Genomic DNA, 20,857 nt, shown 5'->3' with positions numbered 1-20,857 from the left:
GGGAGAGAGAGGAGCAGACTCCCCAGTGAGCAGGGAGCCTGACATGGGGCTCAATCCCAGGACCCTGGGATCATGACCTGAGCTGAAGGCAGACGCTTAACCAACTGAGCCACCCAGGTGCCCGTTTCATAATTTTTAAAACACATTTTAATACAAGTACAAAGAACTATTAGTTTTTTTCATGCATTAATAAGTAATTATAGCTCCCTGCTATGGTACTGATGATGATGATGATTCTTTCCCTCTTCTTCTCCCTGTTTTTCTTCTATTATTATGAATAGGTAGTATTTTATTTCTCTTTATATCAGGCTTCTTTCCAAAAGTCACTTGATATGGCTTATAACAAAAGATATGAATAACAATCTAGCAAAATTTTAAAAAGTGGTATGTAAATAAGCTAGCTATTAAAGTAAACATTAATGCTATAATCAAGCTTCACATTTTGCTCCAAGCTTCCTGGAAGCTGAAATGACAAGCAAGCACACCAAGCAATTACATAGGCCTCATTGTTAAAAAGGGTACCTTGGGGAAGACAAAGCTTTTCCTGGGATTAAATTCTCAAAGAAATCTCTCATGTATGACTTTATATTAGGGACACTAACATAGACAATGTCCTCAAGAGCATTTTAACTAAAATCAAAAGTTGATTCCATATGCCTTTTCTTGCAACATCTTTAAAAAAAACCTGAGGACATAATGTATTAGTACAGTTCAGTAAAAGGCATTCATTCTTTAGAAACTAAAGTAACATATGCCTCTAGTCATCTAGCTAAATCCAAAGATAAAATACCCAAGTGGCCAGTCAGGGAGCATGTCTTTTAGATAATTGTTCCTAAATATAATTTCCTTAGACAAGCTATTGATAGATGGAAACCAAACATCCATCAATTAAAGATTATAGTCACAGATCTGGACCTGTGGTTAAGTTATTGAACAAGTATCACTTGCCTCTTCTTAGAAATAACTTGAAAAAGAAAATTATAAAATAAAGAGCTGATTCATCATAGGCCCCAACTGACAAGATTCTATTTTTTCTTTTATATTTGTCTATTCTTTGAGTCTAAAAGAAATGCTATTCAGAGTCCTAAGTCCAGATTTGGTGGACCAAGGGTTATGCATGCCAGGGGATGCTGTGGTTTACTGGTAGCATTTTTATATATCTTTTTAATGCCTGTAGCGTAGAGATATATTGCGGGGATTTAGGTTTGGGCTAGTCCCAAGAAAAGACTATAACTGAAGGCCTGCTTATCCATTGACTGTTTCTGCTACCACCAGCAAAATAAGAAAAGACAACTAATGTTGAACATCAAACTTAAGGTAGAAAACTAAAACTATAAAGAGAAAGAGCTGGTACTACTAAATAATAATTCCATTCATATCACCTTTTTCACCCTTTTATGAATGGTCTCAGCAAATCTTCATAAAGCCCCGTGAGATGGTTATAGTAAAAAATTTAGACAGTAACGACTCTGAAGCTTAAGGTAACATGGTGACATGACCCAAATTACAAATCTAGTCAATAGCAGGGTCAGGGCTTGAACTCAGTCCTGGCTGCAAACCCAGCTGCCTTGCTCTAGTTCTAATACAGTCATGTCCTCTTTGGTAAGAGGACCAAAGTTCAGGACTACTACCAAGTAGTCCCTTTCCCAAGGACAAGGCTTTGTCGTCTTCATTCCACCTGTCACGTGACTATGAGGATCATACACAGACATCTCTCTATAGATCTTCCTTACACCAACCCTCACTAACAGAATAATAAAGCTTTCCTCAGAATCACATCATCTCTTAAAGACAGAAACCAACTACAAAAATGGAGTTTTTGTTAGGAAGATTTTTTTTAAGGTTAGTTTATGAATTGAAATTGCAATTAATAAAATCAGAAATATGAGCAGATGCACATCTAAGATCTGATAGGCAATCACGTCCTGAGTGCTTTGTGAAAGAGATGGTCTCCTTTCAGAAATGAGATTCATAGTTTTAGTGGGCTCACAAGCAAATTCATAAACTTTTCAAATAGAAGTTATGCTTTCCTTTTGAATTTGTTTCTTCTATATTTGGAGCTTAGTGTTGTGGGATAAAATTATTTTCTTCAAATGTGGAATTTAGTCTCATGCTTATTTAATAATTGAAGGTAATCTAAAAATCATAGGGCTCCCCAGACCTGAGTTGATCATATTTTCAACCTCTCTAGTCTAAAGCTACTCTGTGCAAGAGGAAGGATGAATGACTGCCCTTACTAAAGCAGCGTGGGAAGGTCTCGGGACACACTGCCCAATGTAAGCAAGACATTCTTTTCTACAAGTGTCAAGATCACTTACCTTCAAATAAATACCAGATCAGTGCAGCTAGGGAGCTAGGGGAACCTGGAGCCCAAAAATATATTAAGTAGCTTGCCTAATTTTAAACCAGTGTTGACCTCCATTTATCCAAATGCATAAGGCACACTATTTTGTGCCCTCCACACACAAAAATTCATTTGGCTTTCTTTCAATCACTTGAACTAACAAGTATCATACCTGATAGGGACCAGATTTCCATAGTATCTAAACCTCTCCTGGGTAAACAAGTGACTGTTTTAAATCACTATAAATGCGACTCCTGAGGGCAATATCATTCTAAAAAGGAATGCCCTGGTATTAGCAAAATACACATTCCCATAGAGATTAAAGCAACTACTCCACTGCAATTAGTTATATGGAGCCTTCAGTTACGAAAAGAAAAGAAAAAGAAAAAAGAAAAGAAAAGAAAAAGATTGCATCACTGCATCAGGTACCACACTGTACACTTAGTGGGGTCTTATCCAGAAGTGTCTGTGCAAATGATATGGCTGGTAAGGTGTGAAAAACTCAGGCACAACAGGAGGAAGAAGTCTTGGCTGGAAAAGTACACTTCTCTGTCCACATCTTATAGCCTGAGGCTGATATCAGAAGGACTCATAAAGAAACACCATCGTTCTCAGTGATGATTTATATTTTCCAGAGCAGGGGAACCCGTGCTAAGATCAGTGAAACAACTTGCCTAAGCAACCGTAACAAGACACCTAATTTAGCTCTAACAATGTTGCCTAATGAAGGCAGAAGCCTTTTATTTGTCAAATTTAAAATTAAGAGAGAGTACATCATTTTAATTAATGCATTGTTTTTATCTTGGGCCTGCTAAAAATCCTTTAGTGTAGAACTAGGTGGAGTAAAATCAAGAAGTTAGGGAGAGGGAGCAATTCCTAAATGGCAAAGAATCACAGTAAGTGTTCAAGAATATGGTCACATGTTATTACCCCAAAGCTCCAATTAGAACGGGACCCTGTGGCATCATAAATTCACCCATGTGGAGGAATGTGCCTAATTCTTACTGGGGTTTATCACTTTTCTCCCTAGGAAAAGCAACTTAGATTTGGGACCTTAGAGTAGACATAAGACAGCAGATGTCACAACCCCCCACTCAAGACAGCAAATCCTAACAGATTCAGTCATGCATTCAACAAATATTTTGAGTACCTACTATGCACCAACCACTATACTAGACCCTATCAGTGCATTCTAAACAAGATAAGCAAGGACGCCAACCTCATAAAGGTAACAGTCTAAAATACAAGTAAACACATGAAGAATTACAGATTTTGACACAATCTATGAAGGAAATCAACAGATGCTGGAATAGAGAACAACACAGGGCAGAAGGAATCTAATCACGGATAGGATAGTCAGGCAAGTCCTCTCTGGAAAGGTGACGTTTAAGCTGACTCCTGAAAAAGAAGAAATTTGCCATGCAGGGTGCTGAGGAAACACCGTTGTAGTTAGAGGATACAGCCAGTGCAAGAATCTGTGAGGGTTAAGTATCTGAAGCATAATGAGGAAAGGGAAGGAGGTACCATTAAAGATGTGGACAGAGGTCAGATAATACATCTCTGGTAACCATAATAAAGAGTTTGAATTTTAACCTTAAAAGTAAAAGGAAGACTTTCAGAGAGGCGTGACGGGATGTGATTTATACCGAAAGGGTTCTCCACCATATGCCAACTCCCATGGTATAGGAATGTCCCTGTGTAAACTGGCAAGCTAGGCACCAGTTGTTTTAGAACCCCTGGGCTCCTTGTGGCCCATGTGATTACCATATTTTCTTAAAAGCAAGCACACGTGCCTAACAGTTTATCCTGTAATAATAGCAGTCATGAGAGTAGCAGCAGCAGCAGCTAGTATTTGTTGCATGCTTCTTAGATGACAGGCATCATTTTAAAGATTTTACATGTGTTAATTCGTCTAATCCTCACAATAATCCAAGGATGTGGGTTCAATTTGTATCCCTATTTTACAGATGAGGAAACAAGCAACTTGTGCAACCAGTTGTGCTTTCTTTTTTTTTTTTTAAGATTTTATTTATTTATTTGAGAGAGAGCATGCGAGCACAAGCAGGGGGAGGGGCAGAGGGAGAGGGAGAGAAGCAGACTCCGTGCTGAGCACTGAGCCCCACACAGGGCTCAATCTCAGGACCTATAGATCTTGACCCAAGCCAAAACCAAGAGTTGGATGCTTAACCAACTGAGCCACCCAGGTGCCCCACCGGTAAATGCTCTCTATTTCAGTGGTTTCTGCTCTTCTCTTTATTATTTCCTTACCCCTACTTTCTTTGGGTTTAATTTGCTTTTTTCTCTAGATTTCTGAGATGAATGCTTACAAAATGGATTGTCAACCTTTCTACTTTCCTAATGTATGCATTAAAATGATAAATTTTCCTCTAAACACTTCTTTAGCTACATCCCACAGGTTTTGTTATAATTTAGCTCAAAATGTTTTCTTGCATCCATTGCTATTTCTTCTTTGACCCAAGACTTATTTAGAAGTGTGCTGTTAGGGGTGCCTGGGTGGCTCAGGCAGTTAAGCATCTGACTCTTGGTTTCAGCTCAGAACATATCTCAGGGTCATGAGAGCAATCGAGTTTCAGGTGGGCTCCACGCTGGGCATGGAGCCTGCTTAAGATTCTTTCTCTCCGTCCCCCTCTGCCCCTACCCCCTGCTCTCTCTTCTCTCTCTCTAAAAAAAAAAAAAAAATTTTAAATAGAAGTGTGCTGCTTAATATTCAAACATTTGAGGATTTTCTAGTTCTTTTTCTTTTTGTCTTTTTTTAAGATTATTTATTTTAGAGCGAGCATGAGCAGGAGAGGCAGAGGGAGAGGAAGAGAGAATCTCAAGCAGACTCCCTGTTGAGTGGGAACCCTGAGGTGGAACACGATCTCATGACCCTGAGATCACAACCTTGATATCACGACCTGAGCTGAAACCAAGAGTTGAACACTTAACCGACTGTGCCACCCCAGTGCCCCTAGTTATTATTATATTATTGAATTCTATCTTAATTCCACTGTGGTGAAAGAATATTCTGTAGAATCCTTTGAAATTTGATAAGACATGTTTAATCTCCCGGCATATAGTCTATTTTTGTAAATACTCCAAGGACATTTGAAAAGAATGAGCATTCTGCAGTTGTTGTAGGCAGTGTTCTATGAATGTCAGCTAGGTCAAGTTGTTTAATGGTGGTGTTGTTCAAATCTTCTATATTCCTACTAGTTTTTTGTGAGTGTGCCAATCAGTAACTGCAAGAGGGTATTAACATCTATTTGTCTATTTAATCTCATAAAATTTTGCTTTCTGTATTTTGAAGTTATATTATGCATAATTATTCTCTTCTTGTTGAATTGGACCTTTCAGCATTAAGGAATTCTCTCTTTTTTTTCCAGTAATATTTTTTGCCTTAAAGTCTACTTTGATATTATAGCCACACTAGCTTGCTTTGGCTAGTGTTCATGTGGTATATCTTTTCCATCATTTTACTTTCAACCTATCTATGACCTATTATTTAATGAATGTCTCCTATAAATAGGACATAGTTGGGTCTAATCTGACAATATTTGCCAGTGAATTTACTATCATTACCGATAGAAATCCTTATATACTTGATATTTCTCCCATATTTGTCCCACCTGTTTTTTTGTTCTTTATTCTGCCTTCTTGCCTTCTTTTGGACTAATCAAATATTTTATGTTATTCCATATTTAGCTCCTCTATTGGCTTTATGTATGATTCTTTAGGTGGTTGCCCTAGAGATTGCAATAGCTCTTCCCTTTCCTCCATCATAGCTGGAGGCTAAGATAGGGCAGAGCCCTGCATTGTTTCGTATTTCTGGTGTATTTCAGGACTAGTGTTTATGTCTTCCAGATATCATGTGGTGTTTTCATCAACATATGGCAGTTAAATGTATGGCCTTTTTGTCTCTGGGTCTCATTTGTTCAGGCAACTTCACTTACTGTAGATTTTGATAAATCTTTAAGAAAATCCTTCCTTCTTTTTTTTTTTTTTAAGATTTGATTGATTTATTTGAAAGAGAGACACAGTGAGAGAGGGAACACAAGCAGGGGGAGTGGGAGAGGGAGAAGGAGAAGCAGGCTTCCCGCCAAACAGGGAGCCCGATGCGGGGCTCGATCCCAGGACTCTGGGATCATGACCTGAGCCGAAGGCAGACGCTTAACCAACTGAGCCACCCAGGCACCCCGAAAATCCTTCCTTCTAATGCAAGATATTGCAGACACTTGTGTTGATTAGGTCCTGTTGCTTATATTGCAAGGATTGTGTGACATTTTCTGACACAAATACGATGTTTTCATCACTATTCACCACAAACAGGAAGCCATCCAATGCCTGTAATAAAAGTGGTCCTAAGGAATCTTAAACAATAACTCCTGTCCCATGGAAGATACATCAGCTTCCTAAATATCATCTTCATAATTCATAATTTTTGAATTGTTATGAGTTGAATTCATACTTTTACCATTTCTTTAATAATGCACCAGCCTCATAACTCTTTTCCTCCCTCCTACTCTTTGTGCTTGCCATATATTTTACTTCTACATGCTAATACCCAAGAGATATTTTTATTATTGTTTCTTTAAATAACCAGCATTCTTTATATTTACTTATTCTGGTGATCTTCATTCCTTCCTATAATTTTGTGCTTCATCATTGATCTTATATACATACAAATGACAAATTCTCTAAGTTTGTATTTCTTTTTGGAAAGTCTAAGTTTCACTACTAGTCTCCAGTATAGGAAAATTACATTGATATTTTGGGTTTGGGTCAGACTGTAGACAATCATGAATTCTAGGCTGAAAGGTAAGTATTTATTGAATATATAATAGGGAGCCACTAAATTAAGTCATACAATGAGCTTTGTGTCATCATGCTAGACCATTTAAAAGAAACTAGAAGTAGGGAAACCAATTAGAAGGCTATTGAAAGATATAGTAACAAACTATAGAAATGATCCCTGAAAGTATCTCAGATCTGTACCTCTGAAACAAATAATGCAATATATGTTAAGAAAAAAAAAAAAGAAGAAGAAGAAGGTAGCAGGAGGGGAAGAATGAAGCGGGGGAAATTGGAGGGGTAGACAAACCATGAGAGACGATGGACTCTGAAAAACAAACTGAGGGTTCTAGAGGAGAGGGGGGTGGGAGGATGGGTTAGCCTGGTGGTGGGTATTGAGGAGGGCACATTCTGCATGGAGCACTGGGTGTTATGCACAAACAATGAATCATGGAACACTTCATCTAAAACTAATGATGTAATGTATGGGGATTAACATAAGAATAAAAATAATAATAATAATAATAAAATACATCAAAATGAAAAAAAAAGAAAGATATAGTAAGAACTCAAACTTGGTGGAGAGGTCACAACAGGACTAGAAAGAAGGGAGCAAATTAAAAGATGTTGATGAAAAAGAATAGATGTGATTTAAGAACTATTTGGATATGGACAAGTAAGAGAAAATGGCCACTGAAAACTGGCTTCCGGACTTCAAGGCCAATAACTAATTTAACTATGCTACTATTAACACAAGTGGGAAGTTGAGAGGAAAAGCCATGGCTGGCAAGAAGGATAAAATATTGTGTATTATGTTTCAGGAGCTTGGATATTTAGGTGAAAATGTCCAGAAGACAACTGGAAGTTTCAGAAAGAGATAAAAAAAAAAAAAAAAAAAACAGATCTGATAGACATTCACTAGAGGTACTAATTGAAAATATAGCTAAAATAGGATATAAGAATGGAAGGGAATGGAAAAGAGTGTATAGAGAGATTGTACCCCTCTCTTCTCATTCCACTTGCCTCTCTGCCCCACCAATTCTTCTTCCACAGATTCTTTCCCAGTGCACTAACCCATAGTCCCTACCTGCCATGCCAGACAGGAGCCGGCTTAGGAAGGAATAATTGCAAAGGCAACAATTAAGTCTGTGACTTCAGGAAGAAAGTGAAGAAAGAACATAAGTGATAGAAGGGCAATGCAAGTATTAACATAGGAAAGAGCATGTTCTATGTCTCCAGGGCCACCCAACCAAGGTGATCATATCTAGGTTAAAATATATATATAATGCAATGTTCATAATTTAAGTAAGAGATTGTCCATATATTTCAAATAATTTTATCTAATTATACACGAGTCTTAGAGGTGTAAGTTGTTTTATGATTCATACTTTCTTATCTTTTTGAAGGCTTATACAATTAAAATGCATTACATTTTCAATTAGAAAAATATACACTTTTTTTCTTTTGCTCACTTCCCTTCCCACTCTGAACCACCCTTCCAAAAAATTTTTTTTTACTATATTAGAATGGTCTGGTGTATGTCATTGTCTGAAAACCAGGGTACCCAGCAGGGAATTCAGCAATGAGAATAACAGTTATGCTTAACACAGTCCAGAAACAGAATGATCAGAAAAGAGGATAAAACATTTCAGGGCTAGGGAGAACCTGAGTGCTGTTAAGCAATAAAATAATATTTTAGTTAATTATCTTAACTTTTCTTATCTCTAAAGAATAGCTTCATGTATAATGTTAATATCATAGCACAAGAATCTCTAGAGATGATCTGCTTTTAAGCAACTGAATATCTAAGTCATCTAGGAACAAAAGTTGCTTAAGCTCCTGAACATCTCTACAACCTCCTTTGACAATCTATTCAAATGTTCTGAGGTTATGATAGCGAAGAATTTCATATTATTTATTTGTTTATAAAATAGATTCTGTAAGGATAGAGAGATGAAAGACACTTCAAATTAAGTCTGAAATTCCATTTAAGCCCCAATGGTTGTTTTGCTGAGAAGGCAAAAACATGTCCAAATAGTATCATGTACTCCTAAATTCTGAGAAAGCTTGATTTAGAAGTATGATAGAAATTTCTTCTTACAAGATTCTACCTGCACAACACTTAGAGGTGTCCAAATTCTCAAAAAGAAGTAAAATCTAAAAATGAACAGTCTTTTGGGGGTATCCAATTAATGCTAATTATCCAGTTATTGAAGAGCAGGCCATTTGCTTTTTACTAAACAGAAGCTGTTCAATGAACACACCTACCTCCAAAGGGTAAATATACATCATCAAGTGAAATGCATAAGCTACCTATCCATTTCTTTCTGTGGTGAAACAGAAGTATAAATTTTAAGGATGTAAAGAATTTGATAACCAAATTCCCCTTCCCATAGAGTAAAGTCGAACAATAACCCTTACCATGTGAATAAACATATGAGCCATCACTTGAAAACTTAAAAATAGAATTTGCAAAAACCTGCATCCAAAGTGGCATACTGCATAGTGGGATGTTTGCTGTTCCTTGGGAACTAAAAGTTGAGGGGCACCTGGGTGGCTCAGTCAGTTGAGCACCTGACTCTTGATTTCAGCTCAGGTCGTGATCTCGGGGTTGTGGGATCAAGCACCTCTTCCGGTTCTGTGTTGGGTGTGGAGCTTGCTTGAGATTCTCTCTGCCCTTCCCCACCCCTCTAAAAAAATAAATAAATAAAATGTAAAAAAAAAAATAAAAGTTGAGCTCTGATGTTGGCAAAGCTTAACAGCGACCCAGCATTAATTATGAAGCCACATTTCAACATCATTTATAATTTAGGGCTGGAAATTTCACCTCTATTCATAAGTTGCAATTAACTGGCTGTATCATAATAGTTGAATAAGAGCAAAACCATTTGACTGTTACCCTTTCATTATTAACTAAAGATTAAGATTACTTATGATACATCATTGTGTGTTCTCCAACAGTCCTGATGAAATCACCATTGCTTTTATGCAAGATATTAAGTAGGTGACTGGTCCTTGGAAGGCTTTCTAAGTAACTGACATGTGGTTCTCTGGAGATTTGCCCTCTAAAAATCTGATAATGAATCATGCCCATTTGCCTTTTTTTAATGGGCATTAATTAAAATGTTTATCAATACTAACAATCCCTTTTTTCTTCTTTCTTAATATTGCTATTGATTGTAGACTGGGAATGTCACAGGCTCCATATGGTTTACAGAGTATACATTAACACATCAAATTAAAGCAGTTAGGATTTCAATAACTTAGGTAACCATCTGGGAAATGGCAGGAAGATCTTCAGCTGTTAGAATTGGTGGTTTAATTCCCATTTGTATTTTTGTAGCAAGCAACTAGATCTTTCATATTTTTTACATGAGCAAGTCGGAGGATATAGAGGTAATCTTCCAAGTGTCTCCACATATCATTTTCATTCTCATGGTGTTCAAAGGGCCAGTTCTAAGGCTTTCTCTCCAAACTGTTGAGAGATTGGCTTATTTTCAATCCAAGAATGCACAATGATAGGAGTTACATGAAACTGCCTTATCTAACATTCCTAATAATATACCACAAACTATTTAGCCAAGATTCATTGACTTGTTCCCCTGACAAGTCAACACAGCTAAAGCTCAAGTCACCAAAACAGTAACAAGCATTTGATTCAAAGCAGGACTCAACACTCCCAGGTGTAATGTATGACCAGACCACTCTACTGTATTTAATACAGTCATGATTAACCTCATTTGTGGCTGCCAATCTAGAAGCGGCAGGCAGGAGCCTGTGAAGGATCTTAAGTGAACTCTCAACCACATTCCCCATAAGTCTGCTCTTATTTAGATAGCAGTGCAGATGGACATATCACAAAATGTGCTCACGATATGAAAATGTGCCAAAAGGAACAAGCAAGTCCTAACTTTGGTTTGGAGTCAAAGGTAGGAATGTGGATATGATCCAGAGCAATGCAGCACTGAGCAGACTGAGTGGAGAGACATTTAATGATTCATCTAACCAGTTGGCTTTCAGGAGAGTTCTAAAGGCACTGGCCCCTGGCACACTTGAACAGATTTCTATTTTCCCTTAGCACTGCAGGCACTGAGACAAAAAGCATAGGGCAGGGAGTGGGCTAGTAAGACAAGAGGATAATTGTGGTGTTATTTGGGCACTACCTTAGTCTGTTTCCCTGAGGTTAGAGAAACTGTTTCCTTGGACTACATAAACTCATCTCTTTAAATTATATCAAGGATAAGATATTGCATTCTTTCGGAATCAAGTAAAGTTCCTTTCAACAAATCTTCATGTCAGAACTTTCTAAAGTTCTATTCCAAGGTTTCAATTCTAAAATTGAGTAACATTCCTTTGTATGAAAATGCTTTTTAATAAATTACCTCCTGATAAAAGTATTTGCATTTTTTTCTGAGCACCTTATCACCAATGGAAACAAGGAAGGACTTGAGAGCTCCCCCACCACAAATGTCAAATAACCCCTTCCAAGCCACCCCAAATAAACATACAACCCTAAATAAAACCACTGGGTGGTTACTCGTATACTACAAGAAATTCCCCTGTTCTCCTCTCCTGACAGCCACCCCGAGCCTGTCCTACAGGGAAATTCTGGAACTATAATGTCCCCTTTCTTCTTTCTCTTCTCTCTCCATCTCTGTCTTTCTTAGAATTTTCATTCCAAATAGAAAACTGTAACAATTTTCCTTCAAAGTCTCTGCTGTAAAGAGGTAGGCATTAGAAAAGAAAGAAAAATTTAATTTGTTTAGTGGCCGTATCCCTCAACATCTTCTTTCCTTCTTCCTTTATTCTTAGGATGTGATACAGTACAATACAAAGGTATAATGCAATATTTCCATTTCTATTAAAATAAAATGTCACATTGTGACTCCGAGGTTGCAATTAGTATAGAACAAAAATACACTTACCAAGTTGGGTCACCATGACTGGACCAACCCTCAATCTTTCAAAGCTGAGACTGTAGTTACCATAGTAACATATGTCTGGATATACTACATATGTTGTCTCCTATCGAGATCTTTGCCTGGTCTCAGTCTCCCAGAAGAATAAATCTCCTCTGTGTCCCTATAGCACTTCATTTTTGCTACTAATATATCAATTAATATATTATATCAGAGCTAATTATTAATATGCCATGTCTCTTCCTAGATCATGAGCTGAGGGCAAAACCCATAACATATTTATCATAATCTGATTACCTCTTCACACAAAGCTTAGCACATAAAAGTTAGCAAAAATGTGTGTTGAATGATTGAATGTCATAAATTAAGACAACCTCTTGTAGAAGCAACCTCCACACCAAATTTGACAATCATGGCAATTGGCTGTCTTTTGAAAGAAGAGAACGTGGAGTGGAGGTCTGATTTAGCTATAAAGAAAATCGAAATAACATGAAATCAAAAGGAAGAAAATAGGAAAAATAAATCCAATTTTTTCCCAAAATATCAGTTCTGTGACCTAATGAAACTCATGTTTAAGTATATACTGTATGTTTAAAAGTATCCATAATAAATGTGATAACTCTGAAAGTGCTGGCCTTCCAAGGCTTGAGCCTAGAGAAGTGGACAAAGCTACTAACTTAGGTACAATGAACTAGAGGAATCCATAATAGTCTACCTGTTATCTTGGTTTCAGATGTCAATGGGCCCACTGAGCACAGTGAAGATCCACTGAGAGGAAATGAGAACCTAGTAGACTTCTCAAGGTAAGTCAGTCTCCTGGGTGAAAAGTACCTACTCCTACTTCAGTCTCTTTCTCAAGCCTCCAGCCTTTGAGTCCAAATGACCATTCACAAGACCAACAGTGATTTCATCACAGGAAAGAAACAAGATGCCATCTATCATGGGAGCCACAAGGCATCAGAATTACCTCATTTAGGTGAGTATTTAAAAAGGACCTGGATAAAAGGGTATTCTGAGTCACCTAAGTCCAAGAAATAGCACCAATTGAAACAACTAGGTCTGGAATCCTAAACACGTAGTACCCAAACAATTCATAACCTTTTTATCTGTAAATTCTGGTGCTTTTGTTAAGGAATTGTGTGTCTCAGTATAGGCTGCTCCAACAAAATACCATAGACTAGGTGGCTTAAGCAGTAAATACTTATTTCTCACAGTTCTAGAAGCTGGGAAGTCCAAGATCAAGGTGCCAACAGATTTGATATCTGGTGACTCCTCTCTCCCTGGTTTGCAGATGGCTGTCTTCTTGCTGAATACTCACATGGTGGAAAGAGATCATCTCTCTCCTATCTCTTCTTCTAAAGACCATTCATGAGAGCACCACCTGAAATACCTATTAAAGCCCCACCTCCAAATACCATTGAGGATTAGGGCTTCAACATTTGAATTGGGGGATGGGGGGCACAAATATGCAGTCCATAGCAGTGTGTGACTAGGATTTTCCATACTTGTCAAGAGAGAAGGGCTTTAGAAAGGTCTCTAGTGGTCAGAATTGGTCTTTCAGGATCTGAAAAATCAGTTCCCTGGAAGAGAAAACCAAAGTCCTACTTTTGAAGCCAAGGGTTTAGAATATACCCCACCCCTTGGTTCCTTCCCAAGAGATCTCATCTCAGTTATTCTAATAAGCTAATGCTCTCACTTTGGCCTCTTTCTCCATCCTTCATCTGAATCCCGGATGACCATTCACAAAACCAACAAAATCATAGGCAGTTTACCCACAGTGGACACAATGTCTTATCAAACATGAGTCAGTCTTGTCTCTCCAGAACAAGGCAGAAAACAGAGATCTCAGTGTTTTCAATCTTTTGCTCCCATGCATTCAATGAAATTCTCAAGAAGTAATCCAATGAGTAGAGTTTCTAGCCAATAGCCAGACATAATGCTCCTCAGGAATAACACCTATATTCCCTGGCAAACTAAAAACTTTAAACTACTAAGACAATAGTTAACAGATAAATAATTTTCTAAAAAAACTCTAGAAGATGCAAAGTATATGCAAGCTTGAGCACATTTTCCTTTAACCCTTTAACAGAAATAAATTTATTGAAAAACAACTTTCAAAAGTTTATGTAGAGTCAGAGATAACTAAACTCCACCCTTGAGAATTACCCTTAGTTGCAAAATCACTGTAGGGATTTGAGGAGCCAAACAAGTTTTTTTTTGCGTCTTTTAATGCCAGCAAACTAAACATGAACACCAAAGTGTGAAAGAAATTCTTAAGCTGATTTCAAATCACAGGCATATGTTTGGCTGGAAAAACATGAGGGACAAACACTTCAAAGGCAAATCCTTTAGAAATGGAATCACTGGCACCAGACCCACTGCCTGTTAAATTGTTTGACCAAAAAGACTGCTTCAAGAATCCTTAGCTCTTTACCCCTATAACCAAAGCTGGAATATTTGGAAGCAGTCCTGAAACCATAACTTCACTTGTGACACAATCCATTTTCCATAACTCTGGCCAAACAGTCTAACTCGCTAAGGAACCAAGAATGAAGCAACCTCTTGCTCTTGATGTACCCCCAAGCAAAAAAGACTTCTCAAGGTGATTAACTGTGATACAAATAGAATGCAAAACTACTCCACAGATGCAGCACTACTTTTCATAATGTTACAACATTATCACTTTTGAATTGTTATTTTCCTGTAGGCTCATCTTTCAGATTCGTGTGTATTTGTATTTGTGGATGTGTGTGTGTGTGTGTACATATACTCACATATGTTTAATAAAAGAACTTCAATTCAGGACTTAGAGTCAATAACAATTTTAAACCACTTGATGGAAAGTTTGGGAGAATTTCTGTCCTTGATTTCTTTTGTCTTACAAATCAAGTGTATCTTTAACTCTCTGTGTTTACTAAATAAGAAGGCATATAATACAGAATGAGAATCAATTCTCTTTTAGAAATATTTTTAGGATTTTTCATTTATCAGATCACAAATAAGCCATCCAGACAAACATTCTTGGTTTGAATATAAATTATAGGGGCGCCTGGGTGGCTCAGTTGGTTAAGCGACTGCCTTCGGCTCAGGTCATGATCCTGGAGTCCCTGGATCGAGTCCCGCATCGGGCTCCCTGCTCGGCAGGGAGTCTGCTTCTCCCTCTGACCCTCCTCCCTCTCATGCTCTCTGTCTCTCATTCTCTCTGTCTCAAATAAATAAATAAATAAATAAATCTTAAAAAAAAAAAAAGAAATGAATATAAATTATACATGCGAACATGAATTATATATAGAAAAGCCATTATATACATATATGCATATTTCTAGGTGTTTATGTTCCTCATAAGAAGACTGTGAGAGGGGACAAGTCCCAAATCTCTTGGTGCCAGCATTATAGAAATCATTTAGTAATAAATAAATAACTTTCAGAAGTTGGTCAGAGCCAGTCCTTTTCCAAGTGTTTTATATGTATTAAGTTCACCTTCTATTCAGTTATAAATTCAGAAATTTATACCCACATACTCACATCTCTGTGATGCTAATTAGTTTCACTATTATTTTCTGCACAAAAGCACATGGCATTTTCTCTGTTTTATTCTCCACCAGATTGTGAGAGGCAGTTTTCTCCTTCTGAAGCTCACTTGAGTATTCATTCACCCAGGCTGCTATGTTTTCTGCCCTGCTTTCTGGCAGGCCTCAGGCCTGAAGAATTTCAAGGCATCAAAAACTTCAGCAGAGACCCTGTAGGAGCCAAATAGCCTCACCCCTAGTGCTCAGAAGCTACAAATGCCTTAGGTACCAAAAGCAGTGGAAAAAAGGGATCCCAACAGCACTTGCATTGCATGCTAAAAGGGAAAAGCTACTTCAAAAAGAGGCAACTATTTACACAAAAGCACTGCAAGAGTCCCCACTACCACCATCATCGCCTTCCAAAAACTGTCTCTTGATACTTGCTTATTGCTCAAAAATGCAATCCACTGTGCTGGAATTCGTCATCCTCTTCCCTGATTAGTTAACTGGAAAAGGGATATCATGACAGAAGCTCTTTCTGAACCCAGCTAGATAACATGGAGAGGTGGTTCTACTTTTGCCAAGAGAAATGAAAAGCAAAGGGGAACAGGGGGTTATATAAGACATTCCCAGCCCAGGCTTGCTCTGATCTCCATTCTCAAGACTGGACTATACTACAATGCAAAGTAATATAAACTCAACCCATTCTCATTACACTCCTAGGTTATCACCCCTAGGTCACCATCATTTCCATGTCTCGGCAATTAGTTCTAAAAATGTAGGCCTCTTTGACCTTCAGTTTTCAGGATTTTTGAAACTAAAAAGAAACATAGTCTCAAAAGAATGAAGATAAAGACCAAATGGCAAAAGAAAGACAAGTGTTGTCTGGGAGACATTTTCTTCAGATTAACATTCATATCTTTTATCCTCATTTGGTAAACCTCAGAGAAGATTTCACATGCCCCCCCCCCCCTTCCTTGCCCTGTTCCTTCCATCACCCTATCCCACCCCCAGGTTGGAATGAAATGCAGCCTTCTTTATGTTTCCATAACATTTTGTTCAAATAGTTATCACATCACTTACATCATATATGTCTGGTTTCCCCACTGGATAGCAAGTTGGTTAAGATCAGAGAATAGGTTTTATTCTACTTTTTTCTCTCCAGTGTGCCTTGAAATAAATGTTTTTTGAATTAAATCAAATTGAAGATAATAAAAATACTGAAAATAGTTGAATCCCTACTGCCTGTGTAGGATATTTATCATGAATAGTCTTTGAAGTTGAAAAGTGTCCATATGTAAAGTCTGTAGCAAAAATTGTGAGAGAGTGGCAGATAAACCTGGGGTATGACAGATTAGGAATTGCTTAAAAAAAAAAAAAAGACATAGTATCATATTCAGAAGCCAAAAAAAGCCATCTATTATTCATGTGAATGAGAACCTATTAAAACAGGATTGCACAGGGCCTATCTAAAGTAAATGAGCACAACTATAAAGAAGGAGTTTAAAGTAGTAGTTAAGAATATGGACTCTAAACTTGAAGGGCCTCCCAATGGCCAATTTGGAGAATATTTGAGCAACAAAATAAATAATTACAGTAATAGATTATAACCCATAGAATAAGAATTCATGAAGTCTCTACTGATCTAAATAATGACAGCTCTTCCTTGCAATAGAATTCCATTAGTAACTGTAGAAGAAATAATAGAAATAGAAAATCACCATACAGCAAACACCACTCTTATAACTGCCTCAGCAAGTATAATTAATAGATGCTAAAATCCAGGGCAAAAGTAAGATGAAAAACAGGAAATTTATATTGCCTCAAAATGTCATTTGACAGCAAATGAATGAGACTTCTTTAGCAAATAAAACTCTACATCCAGTAAGTGGCCTTGAGGGACTGTATATGTTTACTCTTGTTGAACATATTTTTTGAACTACATTTTCAAATGTCAAAGGCAAAAGTGGTATACTTATGATAGAAAAACCTGGCAGACACCACTTTAACCAAATAATACAAGTTAACATCACCAGTGATGGAAAAATCCAAATCATGTGCCTCTAATGTGATGCACTGAGATTATAACAACCCTTCTAAGGTATTTTAGCAAAAGATGCAAAACCTGAATTTAATCATGAGGAAATATCCATCAAACCCAAATTGAAGGACATTTAATGAAATAATTGGCCAATACTTTTAAAAAGTCATGATTGTGAAAGACCAAAAAAAAAAAAAAAAAGATAAGGAACTTCCTAGATTGGAAGAGACTAGGGAAACACTACAACTAACTGCTTCTATGAGTTTGACCAGGTTAGATTCCTCACATAAGTGGTATCATGTGTTTTGATCCTTCTGTGTCTGGCCTATTCATTTTACCATAATATCCTCCAGGTTCCTCTATGTTGTTGCAAATGACAGGATTTCCTTCTTTCTCATGGCTTTCTCCACACCCTTGCCAATACTTGTTATCTCTTGTCTTTTTGATAAAGCCATTCTAACAAGTATGAGGTGATATTTCACTGTGGCTTTGATTTGCATTTCCCTAATGATTAGTGATGTTGAGCATGTTTTCATATACCTGTTGGCCATTTGTATATCTTCCTTGGCAGAATGTCCACTCAGTTCCTATGCCAAATTTTTTTTGTATTGTTTAAGATTTATTTATTTGAGAGAGAGAGAGAGAAAGTGAGCATGCACACGTGTGTACACAAGCAGGGAGAGGGACAGGGGGAGAGAGAAAGGGGAAGCCTGACATAGGGCTCCGTCTCAGGACCCTGAGATCATGACCTGAGTCAAAACCAAGAGTTGACACTTAACCGACTAAGCCACCGAGGTGCCCCTATGCCCAATTTTTAGTTGGGTATTTGGGTTTTTGCTATTAGGTTGTATGATTTTCTTGTATTTTTTTTATATTAACCCCTTAATCGGTGGCTTGCAAATGTTTTATCCCATTTGAAAGTTTACCTTTACATTTTGTTGATGGTTTCCTTTGCTGTGCAAAAGCTTTTTACTTTGACGTAGTCCCATTTATCTATTTTTGCTTTTGTTGCCTATGCTTTTGGTATCATATCCAAGAAATATTGCCAAGACCAATGTCAAGAAATGTTTCCCCTATGTTTTTTTCTAGGAGGTTTATGGTTTTATATCTTACATTTAAATCTTTAATCCATTTCAACTTAATTTCTGTGTATTTTGTAAAATAAGGGTCCAATTTCATTCTTTTCCATGTAGATAACCATTTTTCCTAACACCATTTATTGAAGACACTATCCTTTCCCCTCTGTGTATTCTTGGCACCCTTGTCTAAGAACAATTGACCATATATACATGGATTTACTTCTGGCTGTCTAATCCTAATGACTTCATACTTTCACAAAAATGCAGCCTCTCCCCAAAAGATATTCAAATTAGATATGTTAAGATCAAAAAAACAGTTTCCAAAGGATTCTAAAATATTTTCATAGATGAATTGTTGAAGCAAGTAGATAGCTTCCCAGGAAAAGTACTTTGAAAAAGCAACCATATTTTAGATATATACATTCTGAATTCTTTTTAAAAAGTCAGTTTACGGGGAGAAGGAAAGATGGCAGAGGAGTAGGGGACCCTATTTCAAGTGGTCCCCAGAATTGAGCTGGATATCTACCAGACCACTCTGAGCACCCACGAAACCAGCCTGAGATGTAAGAAGATCTGGATCTCTACAAACAGAATATCGCAGGTGGTTGGTTTTGAGGTACGAAGCGGAGAGCCAGGACTCTGCGGGCAGATATCGGAGGATAAACGGCAGCGGGAAGGAGCCTGGCCGTGGGGATCCTACACCGCAGGTGAGCGACAGCCTCGCGTGCTGCGGACGGGGCACAGACTCGCAGACCGGTAGCGGCAGGAAAGGACTTTAGGGCAGCCCCCGGGGCAGAAACCTGGAGCGGGGGTGGGGGTGGGGTCACGAGTGCGAAATGGAAGCGCACGCGAACTGGGGGCGGCTGGTGGTTTTAGAAGCACAAAGGGCAGAGACGTGCCCTGACCTGGAGGCAGGACTGGGGGCCTTACAGAGGGGTGCACAACCCAGGACGCTGCAGTTTCTAGCAGCGCGGACAGAAACGGAGACAGTGTGGCCTGGAGGGCTCACTGAAGAACAGACTGCGGTCTCTCTGCTCTGAGGCAAAGGGTTGGAAACGGTCTATTCTGCTCTGACTCGTGGAAGAGACACGGAAAGCCACCAGGGAAAGGCACCAGAGAACAAAAGCCCCAAAGACTGATTCCCTCTGAGCCCATCCCCCACCACAGGGGCGCAGGGCAACTCCGCCCAAACAGGGTTGCCTGAGTAACAGTGCGGCAGGCCCCTCCCCCAGAAGACAGCCTGGGAAAACAAGAGGCCAGCTACCCTAAGGTCCCAAGAAAACAGGTGCATCTTGCTTGGGTTCTGGTCAATAATTTGGACTCTATACATTCCCTCAAGCACCCATCAACAGAATGACTAGGAGGAGGAGCCCCCAAAACGGAAAAGACTCAGAGATTATGACTTATGCTGCAGATTTATAAATGGATGAAGATATAACCAAGATGTCAGAGATGGAGTTCAGGCTAGCAATTGTGAAGACAATGGCTAGAATGGAGAAATCAATTAATGGCAACATAGAGCTCTAAGGGCAGAAATGAAAGGTGAATGGGCAGAACTTAAAAATGCTATCAATGAGATCCAATCCAATCTAAATAATCTAACAGCTAGGGTAAGTGAAGCAGAAGAGAGAAGAAGCTACCTGGAAGACAATATAATAGATAAAAAGGGAAAAGAGGAGGCCAGGGAAAAAACAACTCAGAATCCAGGAAAATAGAATCAGAGAAATAAGTGACACCATGAAGCGTTCCAATGTCAGAATAATTGGAATCCCGGAGGGAGTGGAGAGAGAGACAGAGGACTAGAAGATGTATTTGAGCAAATCGTAGCTGAGAACTTCCCTAATCTGGGGAATGAAACAAACATTCGCGTCCTAGAGGCAGAGAGGACCCCCTCCCAAGATCAAGGAAAACAGGCCAACACCCCGGCATGTAGGGTAAAACTTGCAAATCTTAAAACCAAGAAAACCATCTTAAGGGCAGTTAGGGGGAAGAGATTCCTTACGTACAGAGGGAGAAACATCAGAATAACGTCAGAGCTATCCACAGAGACGTGGCAAGCCAGAAAGGCCTGGCAAGACATATTCAGGGTACTAAATGAGAAGAACATGCAGCCAAGAATACTTTATCTGTCAAGGCTGTCATTTAGAATGGATGGAGAGATGCAGAGCTTCCAC

Source organism: Mirounga angustirostris, unplaced genomic scaffold (assembly GCF_029215605.1).
Source record: "Mirounga angustirostris isolate CCGP_5_RB_7025 unplaced genomic scaffold, mMirAng1.0.hap1 SCAF_12, whole genome shotgun sequence".
In the NCBI taxonomy this organism is placed as follows: Eukaryota; Metazoa; Chordata; class Mammalia; order Carnivora; family Phocidae; genus Mirounga; species Mirounga angustirostris.
This window is presented reverse-complemented; position numbering follows the sequence as displayed.